Genomic DNA, 13320 nt, shown 5'->3' with positions numbered 1-13320 from the left:
AGATACGTAGAAAAACTCAGAGTTTTGTTCGGCTGAAGCCGCACTTCAGGTTTCTGCCGCCAGAGCGCTCGAGAGCGCAGTGAGACAAAATGGCGACAGGAGCCGAGAAAGCGTATGTCGTGCTTGAAATGCACTCACATCAGTCAGTCATAACAGTGCAACGACACTTCAGGACGAAGTTCAACAAAGATCCACCAACTGCTAACTCCACTCGGCGATGGTATGCGCAGTTTAAAGCTTCTGGATGCCTCTGTAAGGGGAAATCAACGGGTCGGCCTACAGTGAGCGAAGAAACGGTTGAACGCGTGCGGGCAAGTTCCACGCATAGCCCGCGGAAGTCGACGAATAAAGCAAGCAGGGAGCTAAACGTACCACAGCCGACGGTTTGGAAAATCTTACGGAAAAGGCTAAAGCAGAAGCCTTACCGTTTACAATTGCTACTAGCCCTGACACCCGATGACAAAGTCAAATGCTTTGAATTTTCGGGGCGGTTGCAACAGCTCATGGAAGAGGATGCGTTCAGTGCGAAACTTGTTTTCAGTGATGAAGCAACATTTGTTCTTAATGGTGAAGTGAACAGACACAATGTGCGGATCTGGGCGGTAGAGAATCCTCACGCATTCGTGCAGCAAATTCGCAATTCACCAAAAGTTAACGTGTTTTGTGCAATCTCACGGTTTAAAGTTTACGGCCCCTTTTTCTTCTGCGAAAAAAACGTTACAGGACACGTGTATCTGGACATGCTGGAAAATTGGCTCATGCCACAACTGGAGACCGACAGCGCCGACTTCATCTTTCAACAGGATGGTGCTCCACCGCACTTCCATCATGATGTTCGGCATTTTAAACAGGAGATTGGAAAACCGATGGATCGGTCGTGGTGGAGATCATGATCAGCAATTCATGTCATGGCCTCCACGCTCTCCCGACTTAACCCCATGCGATTTCTTTCTGTGGGGTTATGTGAAAGATTCAGTGTTCAAACCTCCTCTACCAAGAAACGTGCCAGAACTGCGAGCTCGCATCAACGATGCTTTCGAACTCATTGATGGGGACATGCTGCGCCGAGTGTGGGAGGAACTTGATTATCGGCTTGATGTCTGCCGAATCACTAAAGGGGCACATATCGAACATTTGTGAATGCCTAAAAAAACTTTTTGAGTTTTTGTATGTGTGCAAAGCATTGTGAAAATATCTCAAATAATAAAGTTATTGTAGAGCTGTGAAATCGCTTCAATCATTTGTAATAACCCTATATAAAAGCTGTTATCACCATTGACAGAATGTTGGCCGGCCGGTGTGGACGTGCGGTTCTAGGCGCTTTAGTCTGGAACCGCGTGACCGCTACGGTCGCAGGTTCGAATCCTGCCTCGGGCATGGATGTGTGTGATGTCCTTAGGTTAGTTAGGTTTAAGTAGTTCTAAGTTCTAGGGGACTGATGACCACTGATGTTAAGTCCCCTAGTGCTCAGAGCCATTTGAACCATTTTTTTGACAGAATGTTGGTACATGAAGTATGTAACGAACTTCACTACCGCCTGTACGTGACCGGAAGGGCACTTACAAAACATTTGTGGAGTGCATACTGCAAACCTGATGAGTTTACGGTCCTAGATCTGACTTCACCTTAATTTTTCTTGTTTTATTCTCATTTGTTTAGTATCATACAAACTAAATACTTAACCTGCGCGGTCTCAAGGCCTGACTGGTCAGCACTGATTCCCAACAATGTAATCACTTATTAGCACGTTGTTTTTCTCTTAAGACCCACTTTTTCCCACCCTAAAAGGAAACGATTGATAATGTTTCTCTTCGTAAAGTATTCCGGATTGATGCATGCTGATTTCTCTCCCTGTCCTGTTGCGTCGCAAAATGTTAAGAGGTCCTTTCGGTCACACATCTGGCAGCTCATCGCACATTAACACGCCGACATGCCAGACAAATAAGCGAATCTCCACCCCGCGTGTTTCGTTTGCGAATGGATGACTAGGGCATCATTCGGCGGGCGAAATACAGGTATCCCACATGAAACCGGTACGCCTGACTCCCGAGATTCAATTGACAGTGAACTAACTAAAATGTGATGACGTTACAAGAGGGATCATATTATTAATTTCTTTAGTAATGTTCCGCTTAAGATAGTCTATTCTGCGAGGATTGTCAGCACATACTTTGGTTTCTAGTGTGCCCCATAAATAAGAATCATATGATCAAGTCCAGAGAGCTTGGAGGCCAGAAGCTTCTACTGACAAGTCTGTCTTCAGGGAACACGTTGGTGGTGTGGGCATACTTTGATCGGATGTGTGAGAGGTTGCTCCATCTTGCTGGAATACTACCTGTAGCTTCTCTGCATAAAAAGAATAAATTTCTAGATATCTGGCACTGTTTAAGGTGTAAACTGTTGTCAATAATGCACATGCTGGACAACACACACCTACAATCTCTGAGCAGAGAGGTTCTTCGTGCAGAATGAGAGTTGTTCAGCTACCAGTATCAACAATTATGAGCTTATATAACCTCATAAATGAAACCTGGTCTCATCTGACATGAAGTAAAGCAAGGGGCCCTCAAAACGACTATAGGACACAGAAATTGCTTCGCGATTGTACACTACAGGCTCCCTGCTGACGTATCTCAGACTAATACCACCCTCATGTGTCTAGTAGCTTTTAATTGATGCACCGCTGCCACTTTACTGTAGTCCCTGCACCCTCAATCTGACGATGCGACACATAAATAGCTTCACGGTTGCATACCACAACCTTAATGCCGACGTATCTCGAAGAGACTAATACTGATGTTAACAGCCAGTTAAAATAATCAACTTTTTTTTTCCCTGATCCTCAACACTTGCACCACACTCACACGCTCGACTTTTAATTTCCTATCTCTGATGACACGATGTACGAGATACACCAACCTGCTGTGATAACATCCTCACCGACTTCCGGAGACTTCTCGTAATGCCCATACAAATTCTGTATTAGTTTCAGAGGTCCTGTTCGCCTGTTCCTCTGCACATTCTGAATGGATTTCATTTCTTGTACAGACCTAGAATAGTGCTGGTCGTGGGGTGTTTCCTACCAGAATACTTCGCTTGAAACATTACTTGACGTTCCTGATGGAGCCTGTCTTTGTCACACTACACAATATCAATTTGCCGTTCTAATGGAAATGCATCATTTCTATAACAACTCTAAAATACGTGTTTATCACAGTAACTGACGCTCGGACACACAGCTGCATTCAACTTCCCGATAAAATGCAGTGGAGCCAGCTTTCGAGCCAATGTTGTCTCTTCACAAGCAATTCGGCTAGAGATGGTTAACCGGTATGCGTGGGACGTACCGGTTTTATGTGTGGTCACCCATTACTATTCCCAGTCTGCACGTCCACCCATGTACCAACACACTAATGCCCACATTCACATTTTTTTTTCGTATTCATACGACGCACAGAAACCATATGGTGTTAGACGCCACTGAAAGGAATGTAAATGTATTGTGGCTGGGCGAAACATGACGTTGTAAACTTCTAAAACGTCGCCGAAACTGTTGCAATTTTTAATTTCCCTCGGTCGAGAGGACAAAGTTTAGATACTGGGGAAGTAAGCTGCTGGAATCTCACCGGAAGAGGGGTGAAAACAGGTTGAAATCTCCACCCAGTCAGCCAGATTTAATTTCTCAAAAAGTAACTCCCTCAAACAACTCGAAAAGGTTTCTGAAAGCATGTCTTCGTAGTGTGGCATTGTATCGTTTGAACAACCTGGGCTGTAGGGATTGAGAAGTCGAAAGACTGAATTCTTTTCAGATATGGTGATACCAGGTTCACGTGAAAATTAAATGGACTAATATGATCTCAAATGACGAATACCTAAAAAAAACATAGAGAACACTATTATAAGAACTCAAGTCATCTACTGAGATGTAGGGGACTCTGGAAAGCATTAAGAGGGGAGATGTCAATTGAAGAAGAACTAGAAGAGATGCAGGCCATACATCAAATTATAAAAGATGTTGACTGTAGCCGTACTCAGAAATGAAGAGAGAAAGACGTGAAGAATGGAGTTTTGTTGCTATCAATGCACAGCCAAGAACTTCCGCAATTGAGCACTAAAGGAAACAAGTGGTATCCTTGAAGCCTTCGCGCAAATGCCAGGATGGTTTCACTGAATGAATGAACTACCGTCTATTTTTTTCTTCGCCATCCTTGTCCAGTTGTGCAAGTACTGTGTCCGTAATGGCCTTCAACATCTTTCCTTTTGACAAACCAAGCAAACAAGCAGGTAAGCAAATAACCCTTCCCATAGACTATTCATTCACTTTGGAATTCCTACTTCGTTGGGTATATTATCAAAGGTAACTTCTTCGAAAGGCATTTGATGTAAGTCCAAAGAAACCTTGAAAGTTCTTAAGATAAACTTTACTGGTGCCTTATTTTACTTGAAGGCTGAGGTAATAAACTCACTTCTTTCTTATTTTGTTGTCTCTCCGTATGTACTGTGGAGGGGAATGGACTAAAGGGTAATGGGGTGAGCAACAAATTTAACCTGAAGTTGTGTTGACAGCACAGGCTAGCGTCGGTCAGGTGTTGGTTGTGTCATATCATTATTTACCGGACGAGGTTAATCACAGATGCATCTATTCAGAAACGTAATGTTTTGCATACTGTTACACAATAGTGCTAGCGAGTCACGTTCACCAGCACGTGTCATCCGTAGTAGAGGGACTCGGGCGCAGCGTTCTGTGACTCGTCTGCCACTAATCTACAGATAAAGCCGGTCTTCTCTCTTATCTACCAGTGCTGTGTCACAGCCAATCTGCCAGAAAGATCTCATTATCGCATATCGGTGCACAAGCGGTTATAAGGGCTAACTCGGACCCCGCCGACGCGAAGATCAAAGACAATACGTTTTCAATGCTCTTTTTTCTTTTTTTTCTATGAAAATTGACTTAAGATAGTGTATGAAACGTGCAAAGCACGTTCATTTGTTTATCTGTAACTATGAACTATGAGAGGGACAAAAGTTGTTTAACTTGGCTGTTCGAATAGTTCAATAACAAGTTTCGGTTCAAATTTCCGTTAAAATGTACTACAGAAAAGTTGAAACATTCTACCCTGTTCACTGACTTCGGTTCATATTCTACACTACTGGCCATTAAAATTGCTACACCACGAAGATGACGTGCTACAGACGCGATATTTAACTGACAGGAAGAAGATGCTGTGATATGCAAATGATTAGCTTTTCAGAGCATTCACACAAGTTGGCGCCGGTGGCGACATCTATAACGTGCTGACATAAGGAAAGTTTCCAATCGATTTCTCATATACAAACAGCACTTGACCGTCGTTGCCTGATGAAACGTTGTTGTGATGCCTCGTGTAAGGAGGAGAAATGCATACCATCACATTTCCGACTTTGATAAAGGTCGGATTGTAGCCTATCGCGATTGCGGTTTATCGTATCGCGACATCGCTGCTCGCGTTGGTCGAGATCCAATCACTGTTAGCAGAATATGGAATCGGTGGGTTCAGAAGGGTAATACGGAACTCCGTGCTGGATCCCAACGCCTCGTATAACTAGCAGTCGAGATGACAGGCATCTTATCCGCATGGCTGTAAGGGATCGTACAGCCACGTCTCGATCCCTGAGTCAACAGATGTGGACACTTGCAAGACAACCATCTCCACGAACATCAGACAGGAGCGCCTGCGATGGTGTACTCAACGACGAACGTGGGTGCACGAATGGCAAAACGTCCTTTTTTTCGGATGAATCCAGGTTCTGTTTACAGCATCATGATGGTCGCACTCGTGTTTGGCGTCATCGCGGTGAACGCACATTGGAAGCGTGTATTCGTCATCGCCATACTGGCGTGTCGCCCGGCGTGATGGTATGGGGTGCCATTAGTTACACGTCTCTGTCACATCTTGTTCGCATTGATGGCACTTTGAACAGTGGATGTTACATTTAATGTGTGTTACGACCCGTGGCTCTACACTTCATTCGATCCCTGCGAAACCCTTTATTTCAGCAGGATTATGCACGACCGCATGTTGCAGGTAGTGTACGGGCCTTTCTGGATACAGAAAATGTCCGACTGCTTCCCTGGCCAGCACATTCTCCAGATCTCTCACCAATTGAAAACGCGTGGTCAATGGTGGCCGAGCAACTGGCTCGTCACAATACGCCAGTCACTTCCTGATGATGAACTGTGGTATCGTGTTGAAACTGCATAGGCAGCTGTACCTGTACACGCCATCCAAGCTCTGTTTGACTCAATGTGCAGGCGTATCAAGGCCGTTATTACGGCCAGAAGTGGTTGTTCTGGGTACTGATTTCTCGGGATCTACACACCAAAATTGCGTGAAAATGTAATCACATGTGAGTTCTAGTATAATATATTTGTCCAATGAATACCCGTTTATCATCTGCATTTCTTCTTGATGTAGCAATTTTAATGGCCAGTAGTTTACTTCCGTTCATGGTCAGCTACCGCTTCCTGACACCACTCGTGGACCCTTGTTGATTTTTCTGGAATTCGCTAGTCTTATGGCGTTGTGGCACTTGTACAGACACCAGCATCTTCTGTGAACTGCCTAGTGGAACTTTGGATGTTATTCACTAGCCATTTATATGTACTGTAAGTAGTAACGACCCTGTAACACTTTCTTGGGCTTCTCCAGGAAGTAAAATTTGAAGTCGGTAGTGATATGGTTTGGTCATGTTTTTCATGGAGGGGGCTTGCCCTCCTCGTTGTTTTGAGTGGCAGTATCACAGCGCAGGCCTACATTGATGTTTTAAGCACCTTCTTGCTCCCCGCTGTTGAAGAGCAATTCCGGGACGGCGACTACATGTTCCAACACGATCGAGCACCTGTTCATAATGCATGGCCTGTGGCGGCGTGGTTACACGACAGTAACATGCCTGTAATGGACTGGCCTGCAGAGTCCTGACCCTGACTCCCAGAGAACATCTTTGGGATGTTTTGGAACGCACACTTCGTGTCGGGCCTCACCGACCGATATCGATACCTCTCCTCAGTGCAGCACTCTGTGAAGAGTGCGCTGCAATTCCCCAAGAAACCTTCCAGCACCTGGCTGAATGTATGCCTGCGAGAGTGGAAGCGGTCATCAAGGCTAGGGGTTGGCCAACACCATATTTAATTCCAGCATTACCGATGGTGGGCGCCACGAAATCGAATGTCATTTTCAGCCAGGCGTCCGGATACTTTTGATCCCTTAGTGTTGTCAGGGGATTCAATATCAGATACACAGTGCTAAGGCTGTGCCGGGAGTACCAAATTCAGGCATTACATCTCACCACGAACAACGCCGTGGCCCACGGCTGTCACTTAATGGCAGAGAGCAGCTGCGAATGGGTTGAATTGTCAGTGCTAATAGACAAGCTAAACTGGGTGAAAGGAATAGAATCTGCTCACTGTATTCAACAATGGCCGTAAGCTAAGACCAATTTTCTCGGATCGATGAACTCTGTCGTAGCGCAGCGTCTGTTTACCACAGACGCGTTACTGCGCTTCCTAACAAGGGAACTTCCCCATCGCACCCCCCTCAGATTTAGTTATAAGTTGGCACAGTGGATAGGCCTTGGAAAACTGAACACAGATTAATTGAGAAAACAGGAAGAAGTTGTGTGGAACTGTGAAAAAATAAGCAAAATATACAAACTGAGTAGTTCAAGGGAAGAGGGGGAACGCAGGAGCGCCGTGGTCTCGTGGTAACGTGAGCAGCTGCGGAACTAAAGGTCCTTGGTTCAAACCTTCCATCGAGTGAAAAGTTTAATTTTTTATTTTCAGTTTATGTGACAAACTCTTACGTTTTCATCACTTTTTTGGGAGTGATTATCACATCCACAAGAAAACCTAAATCGGGCAAGGTAGAAGAATCTTTTTACCCATTCGCCAAGTGTACAAGTTAGGTGGGTCGACAACATATTCCTGTCATGTGACGCACATGCCGTCACCAGTGTCGTATAGAATATATCAGATGTGTTTTCCTGTGGAGGAATCGGTTGACCTATGACCTTGCGATCAAGTGTTTTCTGTTCCCATTGGAGAGGCACGTCCTTTCGTCTACTAATCGCACGGTTTTGCGATGCGGTCGCAAAACACAGAAACTGAACTTATTACAATGAACGAACGGACAGATAACTATGCAAAAATAAAGTAAAATTTTCAGTCGAGGGAAGACCAAGGACCTCTCGTTCTCCAGCTGCTCACGCTACCACGGGACCACGGCGCTCCTAACCTCACATACTCCATTATGTTGCTTATGTGGCCCATTGACTACTCAGTTTGTATATTTTGCTTACTTTTTCACAGTTCCACACAATTTCTTCCTGTTTACTCAATTGATCTGTGTTCAGTTTATCAAGGCCTATCCACTGTGCCAACTTATAACTAAATCTGAGGGGGTGCGATGGGGAGGATTCCCTTGTAAGAAAACAACTTGCACGTCATTTCATACAAACAGAATTTTTGTGTGCTAGCAAATACGTTTAATTAGCGACCGTCGACATTAAAGTAGAACCCACATGGGTCCGTACGGGTCTGCTTTTATTTATTCATTCATTTCACTACTCTAAAACATATCTGTACGTGACGTTCCTGAGGCTGTATACTGAAATTGCTGCAGTGTGAGAAAACTGTTGTATACTACTTGTCCACTGCCACTGAGGTGAATGAGTTAAATGAAACTTGTCACAACGTAAGGCCATTATTGAAAGTCGAAAAATTACAGAGCATTATTAGGCCACGACAAACAGATTTTTGTTCAATAACTTAAGCAACATTGTTCCTTTTTGTCACCGTATTTATCCAGCACGTAAGTTAATAGTCTGCGCACATATTCGATAGTTCACATTGTGGGAATGCTTGTCCTGAAAGAGATAGTCTCTCGCTCATGTTTCGAATAAAACACTGGCGTAATATGTGTCTTTCGAACGTGAAAAATGGATTCATATCACTGACCGGACTTCTTGGTAAGTTTTAGGTCCCTCTGTGACTTGGTAGACGAAGCAGTCAATAATGTTGAAGACGGCGCTAGAAAAGTACTATGATGATAGTCAGCCTTTCAGATGACTGATCGGTCTAGTTAACAGAAAGATTACCAGCCAATGTTGGCTTTGCATGAATTTAATTAAGTTATTGGTAACTGTTGCCGACAAAATTGTTGTTTAGCCATTTCGTTCAGTGAATTATGGTACAATGTTGAGCTTTCAATAAAGTCTGCATTTTGAACAAATTAAGTGTAGAAAAAATACATACTCAGCTACCGCTATATCATGTTTTGCAAAAAAAAAAAGGTTCAAATGGCTCTGAGCATTATGGGACTTAACAGCTATGGTCATCAGTCCCCTAGAACTTAGAACTACTTAAATCTAACTAACCTAAGGACATCCCACAACACCCAGTCATCACGAGGCAGAGAAAATCCTTGACCCCGCCGGGAATCGAACCCGGGCATGTTTTGCAGTTCAGTGTTTGTGTACACGTGCAAACGTAATATGTTCAAGCAATATTGAGGATATTCAGTCCAGTTGTCAGTCGTATAATTATTGCCAGAACATATGTAATTCTGCACGCTTTCGTTGCCTTTGTCACTGTAGTTAAAATCTTTTGGGTTACTAAAATGATCGACGTTTCGACCCCTCTGCTGGGATCTTCCTCAGGATCTTCTGCTGTCCACTACTGCTAATAACCCAAAAGATTTTAACTACATTGCCAGAACATTAGCGTTAACGTTGTGCCATTTTAAAGTGTTAAAAGCAAAGTCGTAACATATTGTTTGATTCGGGAATCGGGACTTACATTTCTAATTCTAAAAGATCAACTACATAAGTTCAATAGTTGCACAATATCTTTCGCCTGTTACATTACAAGATGATTTCAGTTTATCCCACTTTCATCAGAATTTTTTATCACCAGACGGATCGCTAAAGAGATTATTGACATATGTGCTTGTTTCGCCTTGTGAAAGGAAAGCGAGGTGTCATGGTAGAGATAATCTTTGAAGATGACGCCCGGCGAACTGCCCTCGTTTCGCAGTTTGTAATCGGCTCTATTCATGTAGCTGATAACAGGCGAGGCCCCACCACCCACACACGGGACTGGGTGGATCAAACTTACTCACTACCAGACTGACCTGACAGTGAAGCAGAAACATCTAGTTATAAGTTACTTCAATAACTGGCTGTGTGTTCTAGTACACCGTATGAAGAGCATTATGTCCGGTAATATAGGGTGTTTGGAAATTCCCGTTACAAATTACTAGGACATGTAGAAGGGAGTGAGTACGTAATATTTTGAACAGGAATCCGTGTCCAGAAACGTGCACTTTCAGTTCTAAAGGAGATTTCAGTTCAGATGTTAAACTTGTGCACTTCTACTTGAGGAACTGAATTACGTGTGTCGCAGTACAGTTATTAGGCAAGAATTGAAAAGGAAACATACCGAAACATCCACTTATCACTTAAGCACTTTTTTTTGTATTAACACGTAAGCATTACGTGTTTACATTATTCCAAAACGAAATAAACTCAGCACACTGTACGCACACTACTGATGAATTGCGAAAGCGGCTCTATACTACCGGCCACTAACGTAGTTACAGCCTTCGTACCTAAGGAGCATGTTCTGGTACTCTCTCTCCATCGCACGTGGTCTCTCTTCAGTTTCTAGTGCAGCGGCCACAACTCGTGACAACACATCTGTCTCTGTCTTCTACAAGAGTCACGTAAATTAGACTTTGCATACGACCCCACAAGAAGTAATCCGTAGGAGTTACTTCCAGCGATAACGCCGGCCACACGGTTGGACCACCTCTTTTATATCGTCTGCTGAGATGCTTTGGAGCCGCACTAGAGAAGTGAGATGGTACACCATAATGCTGAAACTACATTTCCTGACGGACATTCAGTGGAACAGCGTCCAAGAACAGGTCCAATATGTTTTGTAGAAAGATCATGTATGCGGGAGTGGAAGGAAGTATTGTCCAATCACACAACCACCCAGAATACGTGCCCACACGTTAATACACAATGGTGTTGAAATCCGTGAACATGAGTGGCACAACGGTTTGTGTCTGTCCGGACACGGCTGTTTCGCGAATTCAGAACACAGTCCATAGCGGACGTAACATTAATCTGTGAACAGAACTCGACTTGGAAATAGGGGTGTGTCGATGAAGCGGTACAGGAACCACGTGCAGTAGGCAACGCGTTGTGGAAAATTGGCTGTACACATAGCTTGTACCCTTTTTAAGTGGTACGGATTTAATTATTTCTCACGCAGAACGTCCCACATTACGCATTGCACACACAGTTGTTAGAGTACTCATCGACGATTTCTCATCAACGCGATGCAGCACGTCATCAAATTGGGGCGTGCGGCATTTCCGTGAAGCACCACGGTCCTGCCACCACACGGTTAATGTATTAATTTCTCGTTCCCGCCGTGTAACTTAAGGGGAAAAAGTTGATACGATGGCATGCTACGTTGCGGGAAACGTTTGCGATACTGTCTACTAGCAGCTCTTCCGTTGCTTCGAGCTTCGCCATGCACAAAGAGCTTGTCTTGTATCCGAAGACGTGTACCTAACCATGTTTACTGTAGGGGGGACAGACAGACATTGGACAGGTCCCTCAGAAAGGCAGACATTGAGAGACGTCAGGTGACAGTCTGACGTCGTACACGTCATCCTGTCCATCTAATTGCGTACCAGGACAAGCAACTCTGAGACCTCTTTTTCGCTCTGCAGACGTGAACACCTTACACATCTGAATCGAAACCGTCGTAGAACAGGAATGGTAAGTTTCCGGACATAGGTTCCTATTCAAAATATTCTGTACTCACTCCCCTCTACAAATCTTAAAAAGTTCGTAATGAGAATTTCCGATCATCCTGTATAGAAAGTGGTTTAAATAATAAAGCATACGTAACTCTTGAAAAATTTTACTTTTTAATCATTAATGTGACAGTTGAAGGCTTTCGATGAACATGAATTAAGTGGAACAAACCGTTTTCAGCAGGTTTCGGCCAAATGACTCCTGAAGTAAAGTCCCTGCTTCAGTTGTCTGCACGTGACGATAAATATTACGTACACTTCCATGTCAGATACTTCGATCGTTGCATGATCGAATGTTTCAAAGCTCTTGCTAAAAACGAAACTTCGTTAATAGTTCTAACACTGTTTGACGAAGATTTTTTTTTTTTTCCCCCAAGATTCGAGGCCTGGTCTGGTACAGTTCTAATCATCCATGATATTTAGTAATGGTTCCCAGTTGGTTGAAAAGTTAGACTCTGAGTGTGTTAGCCGTTCTGAGTAGCACATATCGTCTTGTATTCCTGACAGACCTTTCATTTTTGTATGGAACAATTTTGTCCCTGTGACAGATTGGAGGAAGCATGTAGAAATAACATTTTTTGCAATGGAGAAAGGGACATAAAAAATCCGGAAGTGTTTGGTGGTGGTGGTGGTTGTTGTTGATATTACGATTAATTTGGCAGCAAATGCAACGTCTGCACTTAATTTTGCCACGGATTACTATCATATAATCTTCTGCTATGCGTAATGATGAAGATCCTTATGTTTTGTGCTATCTTCTCCATGTCCTCAATTACGTCGCTTCGTTCATTTAGTATATCTTAAGGTCCTGCAAATAGTCTCATAGGGGACCTTTTTGTACTGTCCCGTCCTGCCTTTAATTTAAACGGTGCTTGGCCGCCGTCGCTGTGATTAGATGCGGGACCAAGGTGAATTAATATTCGACTAGGAAAAAGTTTAGTGATGCAGGCAACGGCAGGATATCTGGTTGGGATAGTAGAGACTGATAACCCCGCACCCGATTTAAAATCAAACTCTCATGTGTAAAAACAGCTTTAAACGTCCGATTACTACACAAATGAGTCAATGTGCAAAATATCTGACGTTAAGCACGTAAAACATTTATAGTTGAAGATGCAAAGTCCTAATTATTTTTCAGATTATTCACGCACTGACTAATGAAAGCGTTAGTTTTTTTTCTTCTAAACCATGTGTCGTACAATGATATAATTTTCTAGGCATCTTTAGTGTTATGTGTGGATATTGCCAGCAGTGTGTCGCGTATAGAGGTAGTTGTGAAAAAGAAACAAAATAAAATGTCTTGCACGATGCTGAAACTTTACTGCACAATCATCGAAAATATAGTAAGCGATAAACATTTTGGTGGTGGTGGTGGTGGTGGTGGTGGTGGTGGTGGTGGTGGTGGTGGTGGTGGTGGTGCGGGTAGATCAACTAGAGAGATATTCGAAAAGGT

The 13320-nt window shown here is 43.6% G+C and overlaps 1 protein-coding gene across 2 annotated transcripts in view; it reads left to right on the top strand.

Moving 5' to 3' along the window:
- Nucleotides 1-13320, top strand: part of LOC126482270 (hexokinase type 2) — a 252029-nt gene that overhangs the window by 82641 nt on the left and 156068 nt on the right. The window lies entirely within an intron of this gene.

This window comes from Schistocerca serialis, chromosome 5 (assembly GCF_023864345.2).
Source record: "Schistocerca serialis cubense isolate TAMUIC-IGC-003099 chromosome 5, iqSchSeri2.2, whole genome shotgun sequence".
Classification (NCBI taxonomy): Eukaryota; Metazoa; Arthropoda; class Insecta; order Orthoptera; family Acrididae; genus Schistocerca; species Schistocerca serialis.
Note: the sequence above shows the minus strand (reverse complement) of the source record. Positions and strands in the feature narration are given on the sequence as shown.